Source organism: Mya arenaria, chromosome 6 (genome assembly GCF_026914265.1).
Source record: "Mya arenaria isolate MELC-2E11 chromosome 6, ASM2691426v1".
Taxonomy (NCBI): domain Eukaryota; kingdom Metazoa; phylum Mollusca; class Bivalvia; order Myida; family Myidae; genus Mya; species Mya arenaria.
In genome coordinates, this window is record NC_069127.1 from 11,475,995 (window position 1) to 11,485,872 (window position 9,878).

At 39.5% G+C, this 9,878-nt stretch overlaps 1 non-coding gene across 1 annotated transcript; it reads right to left on the bottom strand.

Moving 5' to 3' along the window:
- Nucleotides 1–3,451: 3,451 nt before the first annotated feature.
- On the bottom strand, nucleotides 3,452–3,524 carry Trnaa-agc (transfer RNA alanine (anticodon AGC)). Its single transcript has one exon. It is a non-coding gene; the product is annotated as a tRNA-Ala (tRNA).
- Between the last annotated feature and the right edge of the window lie 6,354 nt (nucleotides 3,525–9,878).

Here is a 9,878-nt window from a genome sequence, read left to right on the forward strand (position 1 = left end):
CCATCGATGCTCTTTCCGAGCAAAACCATTGAAGCTCTTTCCGAGCCAAACCATTAAAGCTCTTTCCGAGTCAACACCATTGATGCTCTTTCCGAGCCAAACCATTAAAGCTCTTTCCGAGCCAAACCATTGAAGCTCTTTTCGAGCCAAACCATTGATGCTCTTTCCGAGCCAAACCATTAAAGCTCTTTTCGAGCCAAACCATTGATGCTCTTTCCGAGTCAACACCATTGATGCTCTTTCCGAGCCAAACCATTGACGCTCTTTCCGAGCCAAACCATTGAAGCTCTTTCCGAGCCAAACCATTAAAGCTCTTTCCGAGCCAAACCATTGACGCTCTTTCCGAGCCAAACCATTAAAGCTCTTTCCGAGCCAAACCATTGACGCTCTTTCCGAGCCAAACCAATGATGCTCTTTCCGAGCCAAACCAATTAAGCTCTTTCCGAGCCAAACCATTGACGCTCTTTCCGAGCCAAACCATTAAAGCTCTTTCCGAGCCAAACCATTGACGCTCTTTCCGAGCCAAACCAATGATGCTCTTTCCGAGCCAAACCAATTAAGCTCTTTCCGAGCCAAACCATTGACGCTCTTTCCGAGCCAAACCATCTAGGCGGCAATAGCATTTCAAAAGTAATAGGTGCAACTGTTTTGTTCTTCTATGGAGAGTTTCACCCAACAGTAAAAAGAAGCATGTATACGAGGATATGTCAAACCTTACATAACAGTTGTTGAGCACCCGCAAATCTCATATCGGAGTCAGACCCGGGTCCCGACATCGCCCGCCTCATATAACAACTATTTCGTCGCGCATCGCATCGCCTTTTGATGAGACTGAAGAAACTCGTAATTTTGTAATATTACCTACATTTGAAAGTCTTTTGATATGTAAAAATGGCACGAGCCTGTCGCAATCCTATACAAATACACACAACTGTACGACAGCTGCAGTCTGACAGTGTCGTCTAGGTTTTTAATGAAATTCTTTCATTTCTAAAGTTTTAATTCAATCTAGTGAAAGATATAGCCACGACTTAAAAACTTTTCATCCAACAGTGTCATTAGATGTCTAATAGAAGATGTGACAGGTGCCGCTATTACCACAGGAGAACGGAGGCTGTGTATTGAGGGTAATGGGATGCTTAATTGCGAAAGTCATTGTGGTGGCTTTCAGTTTCGAATGATTAAAGTGCTTAGTCTACTGAACCGAAAAAATAATCAAAGATAAAAATACAAATAAATGTAATAATCAAACCACAAGCGAATTTTCGTCAAAATCTATATATAGTAACAATTTTGACATATGGTAGCAAATTTTGACACATGGTTCGCAATGGTTCTGATTCAGAAGCTGCCGGAATCACCTGCCCACGTGATCTTGTGAATTACAGAGTCAGTGACTCCAGCAGATGGGGTCCCGTCAGACGTTTGTGTATCACAATGTATTGATTAGTTTCAAATTTAATGGTTTGAACCTTGATGTATTTTGTGTATTGAACCCTTTGTTGTCGAGGTCAGGAGAAGGCAACTGTTTCTAGTCGGGTGAAATGCGATCTAATTGACGCTCCCTGTAGAGGAATGGATGCCTTTATTCAAACACATTTGCCTCGAAATTAACATAAAAATACATCTCCAACGAGACTAGACAAAGAACAAGCTGCATCGCCCTCGAATTACCTGATACCAAAATGAGAGCATAAAACATTAAACATTCCAATCGTGTTTTTGTCTTTCCAGAAATATGAATGTATTGCAAATGAACCCAAATGGTTCCAAGCTCTCGTTGCTGAGACAATAGCTGGTCTGTCTTAGGCAGTGGACGGCTTGCCTCCCAGTAGTCAGCGAGGACGGCCGGTGCTGACAGACGGAAACCAGGGACGTCGGAACCAACCGTGTCTGTCAAACAGCCGGAACACACATACATCATGCATAAATTATTAGGTCAATTGAGGAAAAGAAATGAAGTATTCAGATCATGAAAACCAAAATCTTCATCGACCCATGTGCCGCACGACATATAACTTTGAAAAGGTCACTTAATTATGAGGGACATGTTTTAAGTAATTGAATTCCTGTGGTCAAACCTTAAGTTTCAATTACCTATATAATTATAATGTCAACTAATTGAACAATTAAACTAAATTAAAAAAAAAAAATTGTAAAAAGGGCATATAGAAACTTCTGGTCACCGGCAATATACTTGTTATAACCCTGCAACCCGTGAGCTGCCATATGTCCGGCACGCGCGGCCACTTGTTGACATGGCGACCAGCACGAACGGCTAACGGTTAAGTAAACGATAAATATTTATAAAATAAACAAGAAACCAATGAACAATTAATTGGAAGCAGGCTCGATTTAATTACTCGTGTAGAAATCTGACATCGGAAGGATATACTAACCAACCCCTCACAAAGGCCTGTTTGCGGTACCTGACTGGCAGAAATCAGAGCGACCCGTGAAACTGGACCCTCCGATCCGGCCTTTTGAACTAAAGTGGTCAGATGCTGAGAGTGTGTTTTATTGAAGGATATCAATGGCATTCAATTTAATTATTACAATATTCAAGCACATGTAGCTTTGAACGTTTAGCCTATGGCTGAAGTAAAGAATCTAAGTTACAGACATAGTGAACAAGGGTAAAAAAATGCACAGAAATAGTACGTCCTTGTTTAGCTGGGGGGGGGGGGGGGGTCAGGCCCAGCTAGGACTGATTCACCTACCAAACCATCAATGATACAATAAGAAAGCATAATTACATTTAATTCACAGACTTCCTCCGTTGCCCATCTTTCCTAGCCACATCAAAGTGTCGGTCTAATTTTCACCTGAATGTTGATTGTTGTGTAAATATAAATCGAACTGTTTACATAGATACAGATATATCAATAAGAAAACTGTCTAAAAACCACAAGAATGCGGAATGTCATTTTATGTTTGACTATCACAATTGCTGGAAGGGATCTCAGGTCGTTTGTCCTTTCTTTTATAAAAATAACAAAATAGCTTAATTTGGTAAGAAAACATACAAACAGTGTAGCACCTTTCCCAAGCGATGATTCCAACCATGATAAAATCGTCGAACAAAATGGTCAAGGAAAACAAAGTAATGTGGAAGAATGGTTGTGTTTCATAATCGAAATTACCTGTCAATCTTAATATGTAACGCAATCAAAACTTAAAAATTAATTATTTCCAATTTCAACTTCTTTACTTGCGCGCTGTTTTAAAGATGTTAAATTTAAAAAATTATTAATAATTATATTTGGAATGCGTAACATATTGATTGTTTGAAACACTTTTTTAAAATTTAGTAAGATAAGTTTTTCTTCGTTTACTGTTTAAAGGTTAAAGTCTATAATAACTTTTTATTATTAAAAGTATAATTTCTGTTTTTCAATCGGTGTTATAATATAGAATAAAAAAAATATATATATATCTATGAAAAAAAATCTGGAGAATCCGGGTATCGATCCCGGTACCTCTCACATGCTAAGCGAGCGCTCTACCACTTGAGCTAATTCCCCTTCTGTACAATCAGGCTGTAAATTTGTGTAATAAACATAACAGCAATACAGTAGCGTAACCGCTAGTGTTTCCCCGCTAGTGTGAAGTATACAGACGATGGATCTTTTATCAAGTAATATTTCATTTACATTATAATTAATTCAATCTGGAGACCAATAACAGTCCTACACCCAGATTGAATAAAGGATTCTGAAAGAATAACGAGCGTGTTGAATTGCACTTTGAACATAAAATAGGAAAGGCGCTGTTTTCTACTTACATACACGGTTATTAAAATACGGGTATAGTAATTCGGACATGTCATTCGGATATGCGTCGATGTAAAGACCATAATTCCAAACTTTTCAAGATATAAATATAAACATTTCCTCTTGATTCACATGGTGCCAGGGAACAATTGACATACACGTATAGCAAGGCTAATGCGGGTGATAACTCTGTCTTGAATGATTGTCAAGCTAGGATCCTATGCCCGCTGTGCGACTAGCAAGAAAACAGACTAGCGTTTGCGTAGATTTGTTTAATAGCTTTTCATATTAAAATTAAAAGGAAATATTTTACAACACCTAGAGGCGATTTTATGACATAATCGTGTGACTAGCTTACTTGGAGCCATAGTTCTCGAAGCTAGTATAGACATTAGATCCAATGTATGTGTGATTAGCTTATGACAAATCTAAGGATTAGTGGCTGCATCGTGTAAAAGCCCAGAGAAATATGTCTAAATTGAATATCCCTCGTCCAATGCAGGTAGTGCTTCTAGGGGCAATTGAGCCGACTGGCCGAGTGATGTTACATCATTGAGATTACTCTCGCTTTCTGACAACATTTTCGAAACGTTCTCTATAGTTGTGTTGCCTAGTAATGTATTGACAAAGAACGGGCGATTTTTACGGGAAATTTGTTTAATCCTGACTAATGTCCGCCTATTCCCAGGGTATTGGGGTTATCTAAAGCTGCCCACATGTCAAAATAAACACCACAATCGCATTTTAATTGCCAGATAAGCAGCAGTAATCTTCAGATAAGATGCAGATATCTGCGGATCGATTGATCAGAATCATGGTCTTTAAATCTGTATCTACCTACTATCTAGCTAGTGCATTATTGTATTATGACAGCATTAATATTGCAATGTAACATGAACAATAGAATGCACAGACTTTAAAAAAAAACTGATACCGCTGCGCTATGTAAGACCTGTACGTTTTATGTTTTTGAAGGAATTTGAAACATTTGACCTTTTAGTATAGAAGTCAGGTTAGTGTAAATAATTGTTTTTCGACAAATTATCCTGATTTATTCATACAAAGATACGTAGATATGTGTAGACCTAAAACAAAACAAAAAGTTATTATTTTTTTAATCATAAGGACTGTCATGTTTATAAAGGTGAATCGTTTATCAAGTCAGAGATGAAATGCGATTTGTATTTGAAGCGGAAGGTTTGCTTATTAAACGGAATGTGAACTTGTTCGAACCGAAGGTTTACGTGAAAGTATGTCTAGAAATATACATGTACCGGTTTGTTTACGTCGAGTTAGCCTTGTGAAACATTTGAAATGTAATTAAAATTATTGCAAATAAAGAAAAGTACCTGGCAACCGTAACACGTGTAAAATATACCTATCACTAGAACTGAAAAAAAGTAAAACAATAATAATTATAATAATAAAAAATACAGACTATTTAAAGCTAAACATATTATGTTATTTTTTTTCACTATATACTATGAATAGTATCAGACGCTTTATGCGAGTCATTATTATGTCAGAAGAGAAAATTGAGCCTGCTATTCCAAGGGACATACGGGGTTATACTCTATAAACTATTAGTTATAAGGACAAGGGGTCACAAAGGTTCTCTGTTCAACAACACACAGATGAACAGCGGTGGTCATCCTGATTTCCGGAATACCGTCGGGTTAGACAAGTCTTACTGACGTCGCAGGTATGGACACTGTCAGATGCTGACCACTCTACCCCATGTCTGTACTGACGAAACCCGAAATGGAACTTCAAGTTCCGTATGACGAGTAGAATTTCATGTTCATTACTTTAGAGTTTGTCCTGAGATGACCGAGGTGATAGAGATGTGTACCAGATAACGCCGCCAACCGCGCCGTCACCGCCGGCAACCGGCACAGGGCAGCAAAACTAAATGACCGCCGGTTGATATATGAAACAAATTATGATTTATGTTTTGATTTCTGATGTTTACTGGGCTCGAATGATTAGCACAAACCATTGATGTTAAGACGATACGATTTTCCTTGGTGGTCAATATAAAACTGAGATAATGGAAGAAATGGATCTCTAGAGCAAGTTCTCGAATGTTTCAAATTATTTCAACTACTATGCAGATGATTTGCAACACATATATAGTACCCTTATTTACATTACAATCAATATCAATCATCTTTTTTACCGATCAATAAATATCTGTAGAAGTCTCCAAATCTGCATTTTTGGGGCATAGAGCGGACGAGCCAGCGGCCTGAACAACACTTTCTACAGACTCTCTTGGGGTGTCGACTATTTTCCAACTCGGCCCCAGCTTCTCTTTGCAGCTATCACTAATCTGGTCGCCACGACACAACGGACGGGTCAGTGAAGGCATGGGAAAGGTGCACAAGTTGTTCCTTAAATCCCTTATCCCACACCAACCCGCAGGTCAGCCATAGTTGCCTTATTCACTTTCGCGCTATGTGGGGTCCCAAATTATTAAACCTTAATTTAGAATTAATGATTATCAAGAGACGAATGCCACATGGGCGACAGTCATGTTTTAACTACATACAGGTACTCCTGAGGAAGGTGCTTAGTGTAAGTATTATAAGCCATGCGACGGACATTGCTAATGGGGTATATGTAATTCCATTGTCGGCCTTCTGTTTTGCTGGTCCCTTTCCGATCGCGATGACCCGCGGTGGGATCATAGCACCTTCAAGTAACCCCGCCGTAATGCGGTGAGAACAATTAGTGTCCTTACATACGGCCCGCCGACTCCGGAGAAGACCGTCCAGAGCGGCTTCATGGGGTCAGCCGGCCATCCACAGACGCCTTGACCGTGACGTCCATATCATCTCTAACTGAACAGTGTAACACTTTCTAAGATAGTTGATTGGAAATGATGAAATAATTGAAAAGGGGCTGAAAGTTGATCTGACGGTTCAAGTGTGTGAGGTATGCTAACACAGGTAATTAATGAGCTATAACATACTGCACTGTTATATAAGTCTCAGGTAGCATTTACTATTCCCATTTGGTAAGCATTCAAACCCAGAACTGTGACTGATACCTCAGCAAAATTGAAGTATGATTATATAACAACTGGCTTCTCTCCTCTATGGCTATACAGCCAATTCCCCGAGCCCTGATTACACGGCCACCAGACTCTCCGGCCGGCAATCCGCCTGATATGACGGAACTGGTCAGTGTCCGATGCGGACAAGAGGCGCTGGTCACTCTCTGGTCAGTGCGGCCAACAAGTGGCCCCGGGAGACCAAGGCAATAATTATCGCCACAGGAAACCCGTCATTATCTCATGCCAGTGAGTTTGTTTTAGACATGTAATGGCTTCCATTAATAATTGTTAGCACATTTGCAGGGAAGGCACTTCCTTTCGTCAACCCGCTCGGTCAGCCAACCCGGCTGTGAAAATATAGTTTTAGTAGGGAACTTGTCACTGTTTATATCCAGATATTTCTTGTTGATGTCAGGTCAACGCTAGGGCAGCCATTTCCAAATTGAAATACCTTGAACAGACATGCAACTGTGCTTTGAGTTTTATGTCTCCTTTTATGAAGTCATCAAATTATACTTAATTAAAATAACACGAGTGTCGGCATTTCAACCTGACGGGGTTCTTTGCATGTAAAAGAAATTCCGTAACGGTAACCGCTCTGGATTTGACCGATGATTATTGTTACCGTCGGGTAACCAAAGAAGGGGCTTATGCAACTGTCCAGCAAGTGAACCGTTCAGGGGCCAGAGTTGAGCCCCGACACAGCGGCCATGTCAGGCTGGTCCATGGTAATCATTGAGATATCCGTATCTGCATCAATTAACATAGGGCGCATCCGGGCAGAAATGCATCCAAAATTGCACCTCTATAATCTTTAAAGAAAATAAAATGTTGTTGAATCCAGGCCTCAATCGTGCGTGCACGATCCTTCAGACATTCATAAATTGTATAAGGGTCAACGAATTTGACATTGTCATATTAAAATCTGGCAGGTTCTTGAACGATGTGCATCGAAATTAAATATGCCAGGCTGATATTAATGTTCTGAAGATATTGGCAAATATCACCCCTGTCAGAGGCCCCGGTAGTCGTCGTGAAACACCTGAAAATGGACAAGGTGTATATTAATGGTTGACGATTGTTTGACTTTCGTAAAATTCCTAAATTAACACTTATTTGGCACATTGTACGTCATGTCCATATTGCAATTTAATTAAGGCTAGCAGCCAAACTAAGGGTTAAATTAAACGAAGATGATGATAGGCCATTACAGCATCTATTTATAAGTTCAAAGTTAACTATTTGCTGCAAATGCTAGTTGTATAAAGTGTCATAGTGATATTTTCAGATTTATAGGTAGCAATTTACCTTTCACGGATATACTTTTTTGCTGTAAATGTTAGTTTTAAAATAGTGCTGTTCCTGTTTAACAATTCCAATAAATCGTGATGTCAATACGGATGAAACAATATTCATCAACTTATGTAACCTAAACACAGAAAACTTCATGTAACATCTATCATGTACAACCTCTGGCACTTTTTCGTGCAATATTTGAAAGTTTTACAGCCCTGTAATAAACTTAACCCAATTTGGGAGGCAAAACATTGCCGTGCGTCGTCATTAAACAATTGCGTCATAACGACACTTGTTTCCTATGCCGCCTCTGGCGCTATTTTAAGATGGTACAATGACATACCTTGAAACTTTTATATATAATGGTATCAACTGACTCCATGAAGCAATTAATTTTCAGTTTAAGAGAAAACTGTACGCGTTCAATTATGACGCTGGGGACTTGGCCGGTAAATTAAAAGTTATAGATACATGCTGTTGCATTCGAAGGCATCAAGTTGGTTGTCAGTGTTTCTACACGTACACTGCCAAAAAGGTCATAAATTAACATTTCAAACCTGGACGCTGGACAAGTGACAAGACGTGGACGTCAGTCCGTGGTTGTAACTACATAACCCGCAGCCATTACCCTTATCGTGACAAAATCAAAATAAATCTATTTCAAATATTTCAAACTGTCCTAAACGTCTGCCATTGGTCAATGGACTGTAATTAGTGACAAGATAAATTTAATTTGCAGCATCACTCAGCAATGTTTGCACAATTACGGACGGACCCTGTCAAAGCGTCCCTTTCTAAGCCCAGTACATAGGCGGGTGGTGACGACAGGGGCTCCCGGGAATAGTGCAGTGTGGCGCTTGTCGATCACTTGTTGTCTGCGGCCAGTATATTTGCCCAAATGAAACGATACTGCAGTAATGTGCATTATTACATAAACAGTAAGAATGGCGTCCAAAATTGACGAAACGTTCAAACATGTGCTCAGAACTTTGTCCATTCCTGCTTCTGATAAAATTGAAATACATGTACGTACTTTGTTAAGTGTTTGCATAAGTGGCAGGCTTTGGTATCTTAGTATCTGAATTAGTTATCTGAAATTACCGTAGTACGATTAAGCCGGTTTATTTATACAGATCTGAACCATTTATAGCAGTTTGCCATGAGTCCTTCTCCCTGCTATCAGATACTGTCAGGAATGCTAATGAGATTGCTTTGGCATTTGTCCCATAGCTTTATATAGAACATACTGATCTAAATGGGCTAACTATGGCAGCATGCTTTATTAAGGTACACCGGGCAAGATAGTTCTAGTTACTGCGCGGCTGAATATGGATCAAATCGTTTTAATTCGGTATAATCATGATATTGCGCAGCCATGTTGACCCCTGCCTCGTAGTGGTCGACACTGTGGTCAAACATGATTCCGAACATCTTGACCAATCAACGCAGACATAACTTTGTCAACCGTAATTATTCTAAAAGCTGATTGACGTCAATATGAGCATAAGCTGGTCATGGACCGTCAGCATCCAAACATATGGTCCTAGTTACAGCACGGCCTCACTCACGGGGGAAAGGCGCACCTGCCCAGCGGCGATCATGACAGTAATTAATTCTAGATGAGTCTTTAATTGATTGGTTCCTTATCTTGCATTTAAGATGATATGCCATTGCTTGATTTACGAATTCTGAGTAATTTTCATTCAATTATGATAAATTAATGCGAATCGTTAACATCGTGGAAACTTTAT